Here is a 17,439-nt window from a genome sequence, read left to right on the forward strand (position 1 = left end):
CAAATGTGAACTTTTTTCTGTAGCTTCAGTTCAACCTGATCGTCTGCTAATGCTTCAGCTACACGGACGTCTGCACGTGTCTGTAAAAGCATGTAAACGCAGTCAACGTGTCCTCCTCACCCTCCGGCATGGTTCTGGCGCTGACGTAGGTCGCCATGCTGCAGCGCTTGAGGTCCGTCGGGTGGTTGCAGGCCATGATCTCGATCTTGTAGCTGGTGAAGTGGTGCAGGTTGGAGATGACGGTCGACTCCTTCGAGAACACCTTTAACTCCACCTGAGCAGAGAAGTCATATCACATGCAGAATGATTTACCGTAAAAACCTGCTTTTGTCATGTAGAGAAGAAAAAAAAGCAATTTTAGATCCATTTCAGCATCACGTCCGCCTTCTGCTGGTGGTGGCTTCATGCAAAAACAACTTTAATTGGAAACCAAGGACAGAGTTTGTTGAAAAAAGTTTCCGCTCTTATCAGCAAACCAGGTCTAAACAAGAACTAAATAACATGAAAAACAAAGTGCACGAAGCGCCGCAGACCTTCGATCCTTCTTGGTCCTTGTCTCCGTCTTCGGGCGTCGCCGTCGTGGAGCCGAACTGCAGGCTGGGGATGGTGGTGAGGAAGAGGGGAGGCTGGGTGGCGTTGGCGACTCCCACCGAGCGCCGCCGCCGAGACGGCCTGCAGGAAAAACAGCAACAGGTAGATGAGCGTGTTGTTTATGTGACGGTTCACTGATGAATCCGGTCTGATGCAGGAAAGTGAAACAAACTTTGCGTGATCTGTTAAAACCCAACAGATACCAGATGGACCTCTGCTCACACTAACCTTTACAGCGTCTGACTGCCTGACATTTACCCACAAATACCAGCTACTGCCGGAGCAGCGACCGGCTCCGGCCACCGGGTGGTGCCAGCGAGCGCTTCAACCACAAACCAGCTCCGACCAAAATAATACCCAGAAGACCCGAGGTGCCCCCCTTTGTATGAGGACACATGGCATCACTGAGGACATCATCAAATATTTATACCCTCAACTGCCCCTGAGCGGCTCCCGTTGGAGGTGAGCTCACCGTGAAGAGAAACACTCGAGCGGGTCCCGCTTTGCGTGACGGAATAAGGAAGAGTTCTTTACGGCTGACCTTGGTCCATTCAGGAACACGGCCGCTGAGGTGCGTGCCAGTTTGCGTGTTTGTGTGCGTCCGAATGGCAGTTTGCATGACTGCCCCCCTGACTGGCGTGAGCGATAATGGGGGCAGTAATCGCTCCCCCGGGGCAGCGGAGGCGGCCGCTGTGGGTGTTTGTGAGTCAGGGGAGAAGGTAAAGAGAGGGAAGGGGGGGGGACACCGGAGGCCAGACACCTCCCAGCCGGAGCCCCCCCACGGCGGTGCCCGGCACAAAAACAAGGGTCCACAGAAACCACACACACACACACACACACACACACACACACTGCGGAGGTGCAGGAGTCGGGAGTTGGCACCGAGCCGGTTTGAGACGCGCAACGTGACGGCCGCACAAAAGAGGAGTGATGGAGTTTGGCTGGACTGAGGGGCTCCCTGGTCACAACAGAAACAAACAAAGCTCCTCTTGAGGCTCCGGCCTCGAAACGCGCCGACTTCTGAAGGTGCACAAAGGTTTCGAACAAGAATAGATTCATGAAACTTGGTGCAAAACTGGCGCACGGCGAGTAGAAACTGTGACAAGAACGAAGCTTAAAGCGGCCTAAAGTCTGGCTGGGAGGGAAACTTTTTTTGGTATCTCGGTGAAAACACGTCCTGAAATTCAAAACAAAACGGATCCGCTGGTTGTTAACGCTGCTCGGAACGAGAGTCAAACTGTGAATCATTTATTAAAGCTTCATTAAACTGGTGAACCCCGAAACCTGCTGACAGGTTTCAAAGGCGTGTTTTCATAAAAGAAAACCAAAATTACACCATCTGTCAAAGTCAGGAACCGTTAAAGCACAAAGAAACGTTCTCAACTTTCTGGAGGTCCTTGAACTGCTCGTCTACTCGAACTTGAGCAAATCTGAGCTTAAAAATCACAATATTTCACTAAAATATAATTTAAAATTTCCTACAAAATAAACCGTCCGAACTCTTTGCTGCAACTTTAAAGCCATGAGTGACTCCAACAGATGAAAAGTTCAGGGACTCTTTAGGCTGAACTGCAGGCAGTGTTTGAGCAGCGCAGTATGAAAACAAAATTAAAATGTAGGTGGGAACACATCTATAGCATGTAGAGTTTATGTAGGTTTCCATAGACGTGCAGGATTTTCTATTGTAGTGAAAAATGTGAGCAAATAAATCACCAAATAAGCTGCAAAGAATTAAACGTGTTCCTGTTGTTCTACGTATTCGACCCGGTCTGGTGCGATACTCAGACCCAGTCATGAGCTGTGCAGTCTCACCTGCTCTCAAACACTTCGTTGTGCAGGTAGTTCTCGAAGGTCTTGCGGTACTCGATCTCCTCCTGCTCCTTCTTCAGCTGGTTGTCCGTCTTGGGGCAGGCGCAGCACTTCCCTCCCAGGGTGGGCTCGTCCGTGTGGTTCCACTTCTGCTCGTCCTCGCTGTCCAGGTGGGTCGGGATTCGAGACGGCAGCTTCATACCTGGGCGGGCGGACACAGGTGTGAGCGGACAACCCTGAGCGAGAACGGCAAAGAGCCGGAGCGGACACCGGGATACCAACCCTGCAGGCAGTAGTCGAACTTGGAGAGGTCGCTGTCCTCGGCCTGCTTGCGGCAGATGACCCGGTAGTGGGTGATGTTGCCGTTGGGGCTGGTGGGGGGCTTCCACTTCAGGATGATCTGAGAGGAGGAGTTGGAGGAGGAGATGGGGTCCAGAGGCACAGAGGGCTCTGAGGAGGGAGGACAGGGATTCAGTTAAATCACACGATGCCCCTGAACTCCACTTTAACAACCAGAACTGCTCCCATAGAAAAAAAAACTGTCATGATTCACTCTGCGGCAACGTCTACGCACCAGAACATCATGAATATTTTGTACATTTACGAGACCCTGGATGCTGTAATTTCTTCTTTCAGTAGCATTTTTGTATAGTTACACTGCAAATACTAAATATTATCTCATATTAATCATTTGAATGAAAGCAGGCAACGCAGTGGACAAAACAACAACAACAAAAAAGGTGAAACAGGCTCAACTTTTACTGGACAACAAGGTTATGTCATCCAGCGAGGTTCGTCCAAATACGGCCAAGTTCAAATTCTTGGCGTGTTATAAAACTAAATAAACCGCGGCACAGCTGGAGGTCTCACTTTTGCTGGTGATACTCGGGAGGAAGACTCAGCAAACACAGATGTAAACAGCGCAAGAGGGAAAACATGCAAACACGACGCAAATAATTCATGAGGAAGGAAAAGCATTCGGGACACGTGCTGTTCCTCAACGACACAGACGGTAAACGGTGAAGCACAGACTCAACAAAACCTAAAACCTTAAGCAGAGATATGAGGACGGTTAGCAGCTTTGCTAACCAGGTTTATGCTCCCAGAAATGATTTCTTCTCCACAAAATAAACCAACGACATGGAGATAAGCAGGTTGTTATGATGGAAAGCTACGAGGAATGATGCACGACAGGAATGCAGGTAGAAAACCGCTCAACTTGTACGTTGATGTGTGTTTATTTTCTCCGTCAGTGACTCTCTGCTGCACATGAGAGCTCTGAAACTTCATACGTTCAAACATCAAGAAGTGCGTTTAGATCTGTCCCACAATACAGAAGAGATCAGTTCAGATTTAGCTCAAATCAAAGAGAAATTAATGTCACTGATTGAATATTCTCTGTGGAAAATATTAATAGACAAACGCATTTTTTAATCTGTGTTTTATCAGCTGTGGCAGCGGCAGCAACTCGGAACACAAACTAGATTGATGCACGTCAGTTCCAGTGGCGACCTGATGCATGCGGTTTGTCAACTTCAGTGGGATTACTAACGTACAGCTCAACAGGTCTGCAGATAAAACCTCAGCTGAGAACGGGTGAAAAAGTTTGATTCCCAAACTCTGAACAGAACCTCCTCCAGAACCGGTTAGCTGTCCAGCATCAGACACTGAAAACCTGCTAACAAACTGATCTCACTTCATAGTAAAACCTTCACAAAATGTTGAGCTAACAGCGATTCTCTAACGTTCTCCGACTCACTGGAGGCGTTGGTGCGGACGTAGATGATCTCGCTCTTGGCGCCGTGGACTTGGTGCTCGTCGGACGCAGACAGCTGGGTTTTCACCATGATGGCGTACTGCGTCCAGGGCTTCAGCGGCCGGATCAGGTGACCCGGGTCCTCGGCCTTCTTGCCGTCCGTGGGGCGAGACGGCGGGTCGACGTCGGCGATCGCCCAGCTGTTGGAGCCGCAGGCGTCCTGTCCGTCGAACTCCGTCACGTTCTTGTACGGCCTGCAGCGAAGAGAGAAACGAATCAGCGAAACAGAAGTATGGCATGGAGCTCAGTTAGACAACGAGTGATAACTACAACAAAAACATACAAGAACAGAATCCCTGACGACCTGAGAGCTCTGAACCAAATTGGGTCAGAAATTTACCTGGAAGTCAAATTATTAAAAATAGAGTTTCAGCTGTTTGCTGCTTTGTGAATGAGCTGTTGTTTGTCTGGATGCTTCCTCTGATTTATTTTCCTGATTGAGTCCCTAGTTTATCACAATATCACGACGGAGGGCATCGAAGGCAGCAGAGATGGTCGAGGAACGCCCAGAATTCCCCTCGGCTGCTGACTGATTCCATTTTATTTTGTAATCCACTCTGGGATGAGTCGAGCTGCACTTACGCCTCTTTGTAGAGAACCATAAACCCCAGCAGGTCTCTGAAGTCCAACGGCCAGAAAGGCTCCCACTTCAGCATGATCATGTTGAACGTCGTCTTGATCACCGTGAACTTCAGCAGCTTCGTCTCACCTGGGAAACAAAACGGAACAAAACTCAACACGGGACAGAAACCTCTTCGTATGCAGCTGTTATTTTAGTCCTGGTTTGTGTTCTAGCAGTTATGGGATTTTTTTTGCTTCTGGGGTCACTTTTTATGACAATATAAAGTCCTGTACCTCTGTGGAGAGAACAGAACAGCCATGACTAGACAGTAGAGAGAACTCAGGAATGTATTTTGATCATACAGTCATCTTGCCATGATTAAAAAAAAACTAAACTAAAATTGAATTACTTTGACGACGGACACTCGTCTCCTACCTGCTCTGCACAAACACAACCAAAAAGTCCAGGATTTTTCGGCACGTGACTCAGTTTTACAGAATCTTGTTATTTAAAACTGACTATTTCTGGCAATTAAAAAAAAAAGAGAGACATGATTAAAAACAATGATGCTAAGCTTCGATTTCGGGACCTTTACAAAGTTAAAAATCAGATGATTGACTCTCTTTTTATAGTTTCTGTCCCTTATAAATGGTGTGATTTTATTTTATTTTTTTAAACATAACGTGTATTTTCTAACCTGCAAACAGGTTTTGGGGTTCAGAGGATTAAAGTTGTGAATCTGCCGATTTCAAATCAATATGTTTCTGAACAGTTTTAGCATTTTTGTGCATTTACAGATGACCTCCATCAAAACATTATTTTAATGTTTTTCCACAAGTTTGCGTACTTTAACTCTACAACACGATAAATTAAGAGAACTGAACTCAGTCTTGTGCTGAAAGAATAAAACATTAAGAACTTAAAGAAACAAAACGAATGTTGGTAACGTCGTGAACTCGATCCCACAAACAGTTTTCAGTGTCTTACAGGAGGCCTGGTCGCCGTTGTTGCGGACGGCGATGTCGGTCTTCTTGTTGCGCTCCTTGGTGCCCGTCACCTCCTCCATCTTTCTGATTTCGGACATGCACAGCTTGGAGTTGTAGTGGAAGAACATGCGGCCGCGCTGGATGGTCAGGTTGTGCTTGGACCAGTCCCACAGCTCGCGGAGGTTCTGGTTGTCCAGCGCGTAGAAGGCGTGGATGCTGCAAGGGACAGAAATTAATCAGGATGTAGGGAACATCTTATAAATATGAAAGTGTAGATTTCAAGCGGCTGCATCTACTTTGTCTCCTTCACTGCCTGACACGTGGATGTATTTAGCAGCTAACGTGTTCCAAACTCAGAACCAGGGCTGCAAAATGCATTACATTAATCATAATCACGGTTTTGTTTTCCCACAATTAAAGGAACAAGACTGACATTTAAAATTCGCAGAAGTGACACTAACGGTGAGAAAGAGTTAATATTCAGTCGCTGTCTGTCTTTACATCAATGCAACACCAGAATATACGAGCATTAAAGGCTGATTAATAAGGGTTGAGGAGGTACGACCAAACCAGGACTTACTCTCCCTCCAGATGTTCCCCCCTGATGATGCGTAGTTTCCGGAGGAAGGACAGCGACACCAGAGCGTAAGCCCTGCGGACCATCAGGTAGCCCGTGATCTCCTCCAGCTGGCCCAGACTGGACTCCAGCTCGGCCGCGATGTTGTCTGCGAGGAGGAGCACGGCCGGTCAAACAACGTCAATATTAGCAGACGACATTTTTCATGAAGCTAACAGCTGAGTTCATTCAGAAGTCTGTCCATGGCTGTCGCTAAATAAATGTGAAATTGTAAAGAGCAAAGTGAATAAGAAAGGTCTTCTGCAGTAAATATTCTTAAATCTGTGTTCTTAGTAGCCTTGTGTTCTTCTGATTTCCTTATTTATCTTGTATATATAGCGTATATATCTCGCATCTTTCATTTAGTGTTGTGTGTTCTTGCTTTTCTTACCGTCACTTTGCTGCTGTGGCGTTACAAACTTCCCCTTGTGGGACTAATACGGATATTCTATTCTGTTTTATGACATGCTGTTCATATTTTATGCCCGTCCAGAATCCCCTCATAGTGTCGATACCAAATTTTAAACGACAGATGTATTTAGAATGTCACATTAATAAATGTAAATAAAAAATGTACATAAAACATGGCCTGTACAGTTTCAGTTTCCAGATTCCCTAAAAACTGTCATTTTCCTTGATTTGACCCACAAATGGTGGATCTAAAATCCATCTCAATGGATAAATGGGTCACATTTGATCCAAAATATCCCCAAAGAACAACGTCTAGGGTGTTTTTATGGCTGTCAAATGTGGAAACGGGTCGAATTTGACTCAAAAATTTGTAGCACCTGTACAAAATTAGAACTTGAAAATTTCATTTTTGTGTATTTTGGGTCACTTTACGACAAATTTCAGGCCAAAATAATGACGTTTAAGGTGTTTTTAATGCTGCTAAATGTCAAAACAGGTCAAGTTTGATCCCGACACATGCATGTAAGGGGTTGAACTGTGTTGTTTTTGCTGTTTGTGGTGTTTTTGGACCAACATGTGTTATATAATAACATCATCATATAGTATGAGCTGTCTGTAAAGTCTCTGTAAAGTTTTATTTTTATGGATGTTTTACATTTGTAGTCTAATAGATGAACAGAAGGTGTTATTTTCCCTCTCTGGGATGTTTTTGGATCAATATTGGTGCTGAAATGTGGAAAAAAAAACATCTTCCTTAAATCATTTCATCAGAAAACTCAAAGTGTGCTGCTTGTGTGCACCATGTTGAATCCTAAATATCACCAGTTCCCACTCAGGGAGGCCGTCGTCGCTGCTTTTACAGAAAAGCCAGCAGGATGTTTATTCACACATCAAGTGGACGTGGAGATGCTTAACGGGGAGGAGAGAAACCTAATAATGGAGGAAGAAGGAGCTGCAGGAGGCCAGGCAGGTATAGCAGTGGTAGTACTCACTCCCTCCTCGAATCTTGATGATCATGTTGCCGTGCAGAACAGTGCAGCCTCTCAACGCCTGCGCCGAAGTCACCGAGTCGATGGTCTTGTTCCCCACGCACAGCTTGGGACAGAGTCCGGCGCACGGCGAGCACGTCAGCCTGCAGAGAAAACACGCAGCGAGATCAGATCGGCAGAACAAACGGAGGCGAAGGCGTGTTCGTCTCGTTCCTCCGAGGCCTCCGGGACGACAGAGCAAACCGACTGGTTGTGGAGAAAGCAAAACAGACGAATACCACGGATGCTTGTGCGTGCAGTTATCAGAGCAGGACCGAGCGGTATGAGGCAGGAATGCCGGGCGACGGCCGGCGTGGCGTGGGCCGGCACCGGGGATGACGTGGCCGTTTCAAACAACAAGGATGAATCTGTTCAGTGGAATTTAGGATGTACGTTTCAGTTCTGTTCGTGGGCAGCTTCATGTTGTGAGTTTGTGGTTTGTTCTGTCGTCTGCTTTAGACACGAGTCAGACTTGTGACAATCAAAAGACGTTCTTTATGTTAAATGAGGATTTTCTTATATTCTCAAAAGTTTACATACGGCTGTATTAACGGCGGCAATCTTGAGTTTCCAATGAGATCAGATGACTCTTAAACACATGAATCTTTGTCCATGCATTTAGCTTCTTTCATGAATTTATCATAGATCTTCTAGAAAATGACAAATTCTCTAACAACTTGTTTAATATATTTTGGTCATTTTTGCTTCGATTAGGTTCTTTCTGTAGCCGCCTACAAGCTCCTGCTGATATCTGTGACCCTCCTCTTGACAGAATTAGTGCTGCTACACTAAATATATTCCTGAACTAACTTGTTTCTTCATCCCAGACCACGAGTTCTTGATGGGTTCAGGTCAGGACTTTGGGGGGACCAGTCCAAAACCCTCATAATTAAACATTTCTTTATCATTTTTGTCTTGCTGAAACATCAAACTCTCTCCAAGACCAACCTTCTGGCTGATGATTTTTCATTTACTTTGTGTGAATCACCAGAGCATGATACTGCCACCTCCGTGCTCGATGCTACATTTGGAGTTCTTGGGGGTTAAAGGCCTCACTTCCTCTCCTCCAAACTTACAAACAACTCAGTTTTTGTTCCATCTGACCACAGAACTTTCCTCCAGAAGGCCTTTTCTTTATCCGTGCGATCAGCAGCAAACTTCGGTCGAGCTTTAAGGCGCTGCTTCGTTCTTGCAACATTAATTTTGAGAAAATTAAGAGCTGCAGGAAATGTTTGAGACTCTTCGGCGTTTACAAGCGGAGGTAAACTTTTGCTCCAAACTGTAAAATGACGTGGAAGCAATCCGAGCGAATGTTCTGCCGATAACGACAGACTTCACAGTGACACGACGGCGGCGGCAGAAAGTGTCGGTTTTCTCGAAGGCAGACGCTCGCAATTCACTCAACGAGCCGAGGTAAATCTGTATAATTCTCTCAATTAATTTGATAAGTCCCGTAATAAATCCATAGGCTTCCAGGAGTGAAATTAGATTACACAATCTCTCCCCAACATCTGCGCCTGCTTGATTTTTATTAGCACAGGAGAGCGCTTTCTCATCCTTCGCCTCGATTGCTTCTGTCGCGCCATCGCTTGCGACGGGAAACGACAAAACGAGTGAAACGCCAGCTGCAGCTCCCCCGACAGTCACTCCTCTGTTTTGTTTTGTTTTTTTTTCTCTCCCTCTCGCTGCAAACATGTGCTCGTGCACGTAATCGCAGCCACACACATGCAGAGCGACGAGGGCCTCGACAGCAGCCTTTCAGGAAATTCATCCACAAAAGCCGAGCCGTGGCGGGCCAAACAGAGAAAAGGGACCCTCGAAGCTCTCTCAAAAGAGCATAATCCCTCTTTTTAGTTTCACTTCCAGCCTTGACATACCTAAAAAATTCAGTATTTGGGGTTTTTTTTGTCAGGAAAAACTTCCAACACCAGAGATTTTACTATTTACGGGACACAAATTGGGGCAAATTTGTCATCTAATTTGCCGCAAATCAGATTAGAGCGGAGGATGGCACCGGGTCATTAGATAAATTTGGAAGCGTCCCAATCAGAGCCGCGGCTCCCGGAGTCGACATCAAACAAGGCACCTTTTTAAAGCAGCTCTGTGCCCCGGGAACAGCCAACAAAGGATGCTGTTGTTCCCCCGCCGGGACCATGCAAGCTCCGCATGAACTGCCATTTGTAAGCTCGCTCTGCTTTAATTCTTTGTTTATGCAACTCTTATTATAATCCCCCTCTCCAGGAAGCAACCACACATACACATGGTTGCCCAAATTGCGCCCCGACGTCCCCCCCCCTCCCTCGCTCCAACCAGCCGGGCCATTTACCAAACACTCCCAGGGGCACCGTTCTGGTCGTCGTCTGGCTTTTGCCCTCCACCCTGACGGATCCAAACGACCTATTACACACCAGAGCTCCTCCTAGTTTCCATCTTATCAAGCCTTTTTATTTTATTTTTTTTTTTAAATAATTCACATCAAATCATTGTTTCCCCTCTGCGACTCCTGAGTGAGTGGAAACACGCCGTAATGACTCAACAACAACAGCAGCAAGAAAAACCCCGGGATGTTTTCTCGTGCGTCTCCCACATGGAAAATCGTATAGTCGGCTTCTCAAAAGTAACGCTCTAGTTGCAGCGCAGAAAGAGGGAATGTTTTGGGCCCGTTGTACTGAAAAACACAGACACCGGGGCAGACAGGCCGGGTCCAGCGGCGGCTCTTAAAGGGACAGCGTTTATCTGTCCGGCTGAACTCTGTGACTCGGGGTCTGGTAGAACCATCGAGAACGGAGGCCGCAGCTGACACTTGGGTTTGGTTTCGGACCAGGCCTGGCAGAACCCGGACACACACACACACACACAGCTGTACCGCTGTGGTGTCGCGGGAAAGATGAGCAAACTGTGTTCATGCAGTTGGCCAAATGTGGAGAGACGAACAGAAACAGAGGAAGTCCATCTCATAGTAATAGTAAATTATATGTTTTCATCAGAATCCTTCCTGCATGCTAAGCTAATCATTTGCATAATTTACAGAACACAGAAGGACAGTAGGATGTACACAAACACAACACATGACGCAAACCACGTCTGATCGGCATGTGTGTGAAAATGTGCATCTGTGTGTGTTGTCTGTCTGTCTGGGTGTAGCTTCTGCCAGACTAAGCCACTGTAATGACGCTTGTTCTCGCTATAACCAAAACACAGCAGCAAAAACACACACACACACACACACACACACACACACAGAGGCCGTAATGTCGCAACAGGATCCTAATGGAACAGAGTCTTGTTTATCGCGTAATGCGCACGTACAGCAAAAAAAAAAAAAAGTTTAGATGTTTATCCATCACGCTGCACCATCAGGGAGGCGTCTGATTGGTTCCAGATTCCTTCTGCGGCGGCACGACGACCCCCCAAAAAAAACAAAACCTACAGCCGGAGTTTTAATCTTGCTGCAGCATCATCCTTCCTGCCTCCAGTGCATCCAGGAGAACTGAAGTTTTGTTTAAGAGGCAAAAGGTGCACACACCAGATATTGATTTGAGTCTGGTGTTTTTGTGTGTGTTTACTGCACTTTGTATGATAAATAAAAACTATTCACGGCAATATTTTTGGAGCGTTGCGCCGTGCAAAACACATAAATAACACACACCGGCTTCGGGGTGCATGAGTGAGATTTAAAGCAATGTTCTTTTAGGATCCCTGCAGGGTGGCAGCATGCTCCTGCACACACACACACGCAGGGTTATGATATACACCTTCCATTTCCACTCGGTACGCTACAGTGTGTGTCTATTATTTACCCAACAAACCCACAGTATCTCTGCATGTATATATTTCTCGCAGCCTGCACCTGGAATAAGAAACCTCCTCCTGCCCGAGCGACCAAACACTTTATCGGGAACAAGCTGGCGCAGTCACAAACACGCTCCGGACACGTAAACACTTAAACGCATGTATGCACAGGCACATACAAATATATATGCAAAAACACACGCCGCTACACAGGTACACCAGAAAACACACAAACACCATCAATCACGCGGCCACCTGTGGCTTCGGCGAGGCGCGGATCTGCAGCTCCGGGCCTGAACTCCACACTGAACCGCTCCTGTTTTGTCAGATTTGCCACAAATAGACAACGGGAATATCTCATCCCGCTACTGGAGAATGTGTTGTCCGCTCTGCCCAAACCTTATGCATGTGTTTTGAAAGCATGTAAACAGGAGCGGTTTCAAAACACATACTTGGCCACAAAACAAATACATGTCCTTCTTGTTTCGCAACCGGCTACCGAGGCTACATGAGCAAATGTCCGTCTGCTCCCCCCCCTTTTTACTACGAGCAGGAATGCTGAAGAAGGTCGTGCCCTTGGTTGTTGCACATGCAAGGCAAAGCTGCGAGCTAAACAGCACCGGGTTCTGCTCATGCATTCACGGCACATTTACAGTAAAGGCGCTACAGGAAGCGGATCTCTGCGACCTTTAACCGCCGATTTATTCTCGACCCCGTCATGACACACTTCCACCAAACCCTCACAACAATCAGAAATTCTTATTATTTAGCACCAAATGAGCTCATGTGAGTCACTCAGGCAGGCTAAGTAAACAGGTCTCAGACAGACTTTAAAGAATAATCCATTCAATGGGAGAATAATTGGCGATTGGGTGCATAAAGGTCAAATCACATTATTTCACTCCGCCGCACCTTTATGTGTTGTTTCTGACTCAACCAACTTTTCTAAACCCGCCGCGGACGGCCCAGCGCTCTCTGATGTCGGCCTGCCGAGGCTTTGACTGGCTGCAGCTGTGTAATCACCGAGAACAGAAGGTGATGGAGGCCGCGAAAACACCGGGGACTCGTTTTTGCAGCAGCCGAGATTAGAGGACTTATTTGCATATGAAATTACGTCGCCCGGAGCCGCTGTGGAAACTCTGCATTCGCTGCTATTTAATAACTTATCGCACCAGTATTACCTTTTGTTTATCTGCGGTGCCGGGATGCTTGTTTAGTGACTCGCACGACTTAAACTTTCGACTGAAACGAGAACACTGCGGACCGTTACTAATGACAGCTTGTGTTTTAGCTTCTACAAAAGCAGGTCACGGCTCCTGAACAGCGACAGAGTCGCCGATGCCTCCGGTTTCTTTGTGAGCTCTGATTATTTATGATTGTTTGTCTGACTTTGTGGCATTTGGATCTGTCAGAATCCCAAACGAACGAACAAAAACATCACCGGACCTCGAAACCGACCGGCAGGTTTGATCATGTGCGACGTCCAAGAAAAACAACCAAATCGAAGCTTAAAGTCTACACGTCCCAATTAAAAAAAATTCTCAAAAATAAACCGTTTGCAGTAAACAAATTCTGTAAAAGTTAAAAAATTCTGTGCTCCTTGCTGCAAAACTAAAGCCTTTATTGACTCACCTAGGAACATCAGTCAAATTGCAAATATTAGGGAACTTTTCGGCTGAACTGCAGGCAGTGTTTACAGAACACACGAGTGGAGATGATTATTTAAAATGTTAATTTATGTAAAGTCCCACTTTTTCCCTTCAGTGTTGCTAACATGTGTGCCCAATTGAAAAAAAAAAAAAATGCACATGTTGACTCCAGTTATTTTTTTGTAAACAGAAAAGCAAAACAAAAAAAGCAACTTTTTTTTTAATTTAAAAAAAAAAAAAAAAAATGATTTATTGCATTTTAACTTTGTTGCAAAATGAGCCAACAGTGAAGAAAAGTGTAACAGGAGCTCAAAAAAAAAAACACCCATAATATAATAATCATATAACTTCCTGCAGTGTCGCTGCCTTTAGTTTATCATGACGGGCTTTCTTTCCCTCATATCCTGCATCTCATAACAGTTTGTTCTCAACGCCGCTGAGACTTTCCATTGTAAAAACAAACTCGCTCGTCTTTCCGTTTGATCGACGCCCCGGCGCCACCATCTCCTGTGTGCGAATGTTATTGAGTGTGTTCGGTGACCACAGTGCGCTTGTTTTTGTCGAGCGGCGGCGGGGACGACGTGTCGAGGGCGACGGTTACATCTCCGATCGTGTAATGAGGAGGCCACCATCAACAGAGCGGCCGTGTTGATGGTGGCGTCCGAGGTGTGTGTGTGTGTGTGTGTGTGTGTGTGTGTGTGCGCGAGCCAGACGTACGTAGTGGAGTTTATCGTGGTGTATCCAGAAGGACACTCCTGGATGCAGGCCCCGTTGTGGATGACGTATTCGTAGCAGCTCGACTCGCGGTCCTGGTTCAGCTTCTTCGTCTGCTTGCACTGATTGTGGAGTTCCTGGATTAAGAAAGCAAAGACAACACATAGGAAATATGTAAATGTAGTCCTGCAGCTACGTTTTTACGCTGCTCCCACATCGAAGAACTGTCGTATTCTCTTGTGAATCAGTGTTTTAACAAACCTGTGCAACATCTGTTATTCTACGTACAGCTGAAATCAGAAATTTACTGGATAAAAAAAGATATCTAACCTTTTTATTCTCACCGTCTGACATTAAATCAGACTAAAGATTTCCTGTTTTAGGTCAGTTAGGATTACCAACATTATTTATATTTGCTAAATGCCAGAATAAAGTCAGAAGTTCACATCCACTAAGATGCCTTCAAACTATTTGCCCAGATGATGATGTCATGGCTTTGGAAGCTTCTGATTGCTTAATTGACAACATTTGAGTTAATTGGAGGCACACCTGTGGATGTATTTTAAGGCACACCTCAAACAAGCTGCTTCCTTTTGTGACAGCATGGAACATCTAAAGAAATCAGCCAAGATATCAGGAAGAGAATCATGGACCTCCACAAGTCTGGTTCATCCTTGGGTACAACTTCTAGATGCCTGAAGGCTCCATGTTCGTCTTTAAGTATAAACACCATGAGGCATGTCGAGCCATCACAGCGCTCAGGAAGGAGACGGTTCTGTGTCCCAGAGATGAACCTCTGACTTTAAAGAAGGTACTAAAAAATTCTCTAGAAAATTCTAGGAAATATAAATAATGTTGGTAATCCTAACTGACCTAAAACAGGAAAAGGTTAGTCTGATTTAATGACAGACAGAGAAAATAAAAGATTGTGTCTTTATATACAGTGTATGTATTCAACTGTATACTATTCTATACTATACTATACTATACTATACTATACTATACTATACTATACTATACGCTATATCGATATCTGTGCAATAAACACAATAATCTGCAACATCAACACTTCTCTGTGAAACACCACTGATGTGCTCTGCTGTTATTTCATGTATATTCTGTTTTGTTTTTGTCCTACATCTCCTAAATGTTTGTGCTATCTTTGCTGCTGCAGGTTTCCCCTCCTTGTGGGATTAATAAAAGCTTATCTTATCTTAAATATAATTAACCAGGGAAGCACAAACCTGGCAGAAGTTGAAGCTGACGCAGCGCCAGCCCCTGAACACGTAGTATCCGGGAGGACACTTCTCCACGCAGGTGTTGCCGTGCTGGAGGTTCCTGCAGGCCACACAGCTGCTGGCGTTGGCCGGCTCGGAGCAGCCGCCCAGGCACTGGTCGTGGCAGCACTGGCCCTGCAGGCTGCACGCGCTGTGCTTGCACTTGTCCAGACACACTGCAGGGAGACACAAGGAGAAGAGGAGGTTAACATCAGGTCTGCACGAAGTCACAAAGTAAAGGTAAAAACAAAGCTTCCTCATGAGGGATCCAGTTGTTGACTTCGGTGGATCAGCAGCAAAGTTCTCGATCCCCAGTGACAGCCCAACATCAACAATGACTCTAAACTTTTAAATAAGATTAGTATCATTGTGCATATTTCAAGTTGCTTACATATTGTGTAATTCTGCACATTCCAGCACATTGTAAATGTCTCCACGTCTTTTATAACACTTTAAATGTTCTGTTAGTTTGACTGGAACACCTTTTAAAAAAACACTAAAACCTCAGAAAACTGATTCCTGAAGTTCTAAATTAGTCATTTTAATCCCTATAATTAGAAACAATTCCAGGGTCTTAGCCTTAATATTTATCACAGTCAGATAAAGTTGTGCTTTATAAAGTATTGGTGGAGTTTTAATCCTTAGTGTTTAAATTACTCACATCAAAAATAACGCTGCGGGGTCAAAACTTGTTCGGTTAATTAGGAATGTAGTTTTTCACTCAGAGCAACTTTAAAAGTTTTCTACAAACAACTGTGACCATGAAAACCGTGTTTCTGACCACTTCTTGCATCGATATCATTTGGAAACGAGTGGGATTCATCCAGAAACACACAAATATCCTGCAGAAGCAAAGAGCACGTGACTGGATGTAGGAGGTATACGTTGCTCTGTTTGGCATTTAACAGCTCACACAACATTACAACCAGAAGGCGTGCGGAGAAGACAAACCCATGCGGTCGGACGTGTGAGCGGCGAGGGGGAACCGCATGTATATTTGGTGTTTGTGCACGCACACGTGAACACCGGCAACCGTAAGCAGGTGTTCCCTCCGCCGGGCCGTATGGTTCCTCGTTGCCTTTTTAATGTGTTACCGCCGCGGCCGCTCGCAGAGAAAACAGGAACACGACCCCGATGGGAAGCTACATCTGTAGGCTCCTCGCTCGGGTGCCGAACGTCCGACTCCGTATTTACAACACCAACTTTGTTTCCTCGTGAATTCATCCACAGTTACAGAAGTTGTGTTTCTCTACCAGCAGGCGGTTGTGTGTCGGTGCGAGCGGCTCACGCTTTAACTTCATTTGCACAAGAAAACACTAATTAGCATTCGAGAACACAATCAAACGAGCTCCAGCTGCAAACGTGCAACTGGGCAACCGCTGATTTCCAAACTAACATCCGGCAAAGAGTTGACACCTGACGGCAGCTCCATGGAAACAACCTGAGCCGCTCACGTCAGGTTTCATCTGACCTGCTGGAAAACTGCATCCGTCCAAAGAGCGTCTATTGTGACGGGATTAGCGGCGAGGTCCGACCCGTCTAAAAAACCGGCAAGAGACTCATTGGACCTCATCGTACAGCAGATTCTGACCCTCCATCGGCTGGATACAGGAGAGGTCGTGGGTTGGAGGCCAAAAGTTTTAGAAATACTGTCAGATTGAAAAGCTAAACTTGATCAGTTTTTACCTTCAGACAACATCAGAGGAGACGATTAAACCCGGTTCCATCTTTAATCCTTCCACTGAAGTTGGAATCCAGTTTGGAAAACAGCAAAATATTTTGACCTCCGACTGAGTTTCCTCTCGGTGGTTCTGTCGGCTCCGATCTGTGAGCTAACTGAACCAGACGGGGTAAATAACGAGCTACAGGCAGGTTTAGGATCGTTTGATTCTGCTTTAGGTTCCCTGTAGGAGGAAATCTGCTGCATCGAGAACATGAAGGTGTTTATTATTTATTATCTCTGTATTGTTGTTCCAGGGTCGATGTTTGTTAAATGACATCACTGTTAACAACAACAACAACAACAACAGAAGAAGTCTAAAAGAATATAATGCATGAAATACATTATAAGTCCTGTTATATACACTCAAATATAAAGACAGATTAATGTACGCAATACACAAAAAACTAAACATATTCTTCTGTATGTATTTGACAGTTTTATTATATGTATTTATATATAAATATA

The 17,439-nt window shown here is 45.5% G+C and overlaps 1 pseudogene; it reads right to left on the reverse strand.

Annotated features, from left to right (window-relative positions):
- Positions 1–120: 120 nt before the first annotated feature.
- LOC103363934 (insulin receptor-like) overlaps positions 121–17,439 on the reverse strand; it is a 93,976-nt pseudogene continuing 76,657 nt past the window's right edge.

The sequence above is a fragment of the Stegastes partitus genome, unplaced genomic scaffold (genome assembly GCF_000690725.1).
Source record: "Stegastes partitus isolate 25-593 unplaced genomic scaffold, Stegastes_partitus-1.0.2 Scaffold702, whole genome shotgun sequence".
NCBI lineage: Eukaryota > Metazoa > Chordata > Actinopteri > Pomacentridae > Stegastes > Stegastes partitus.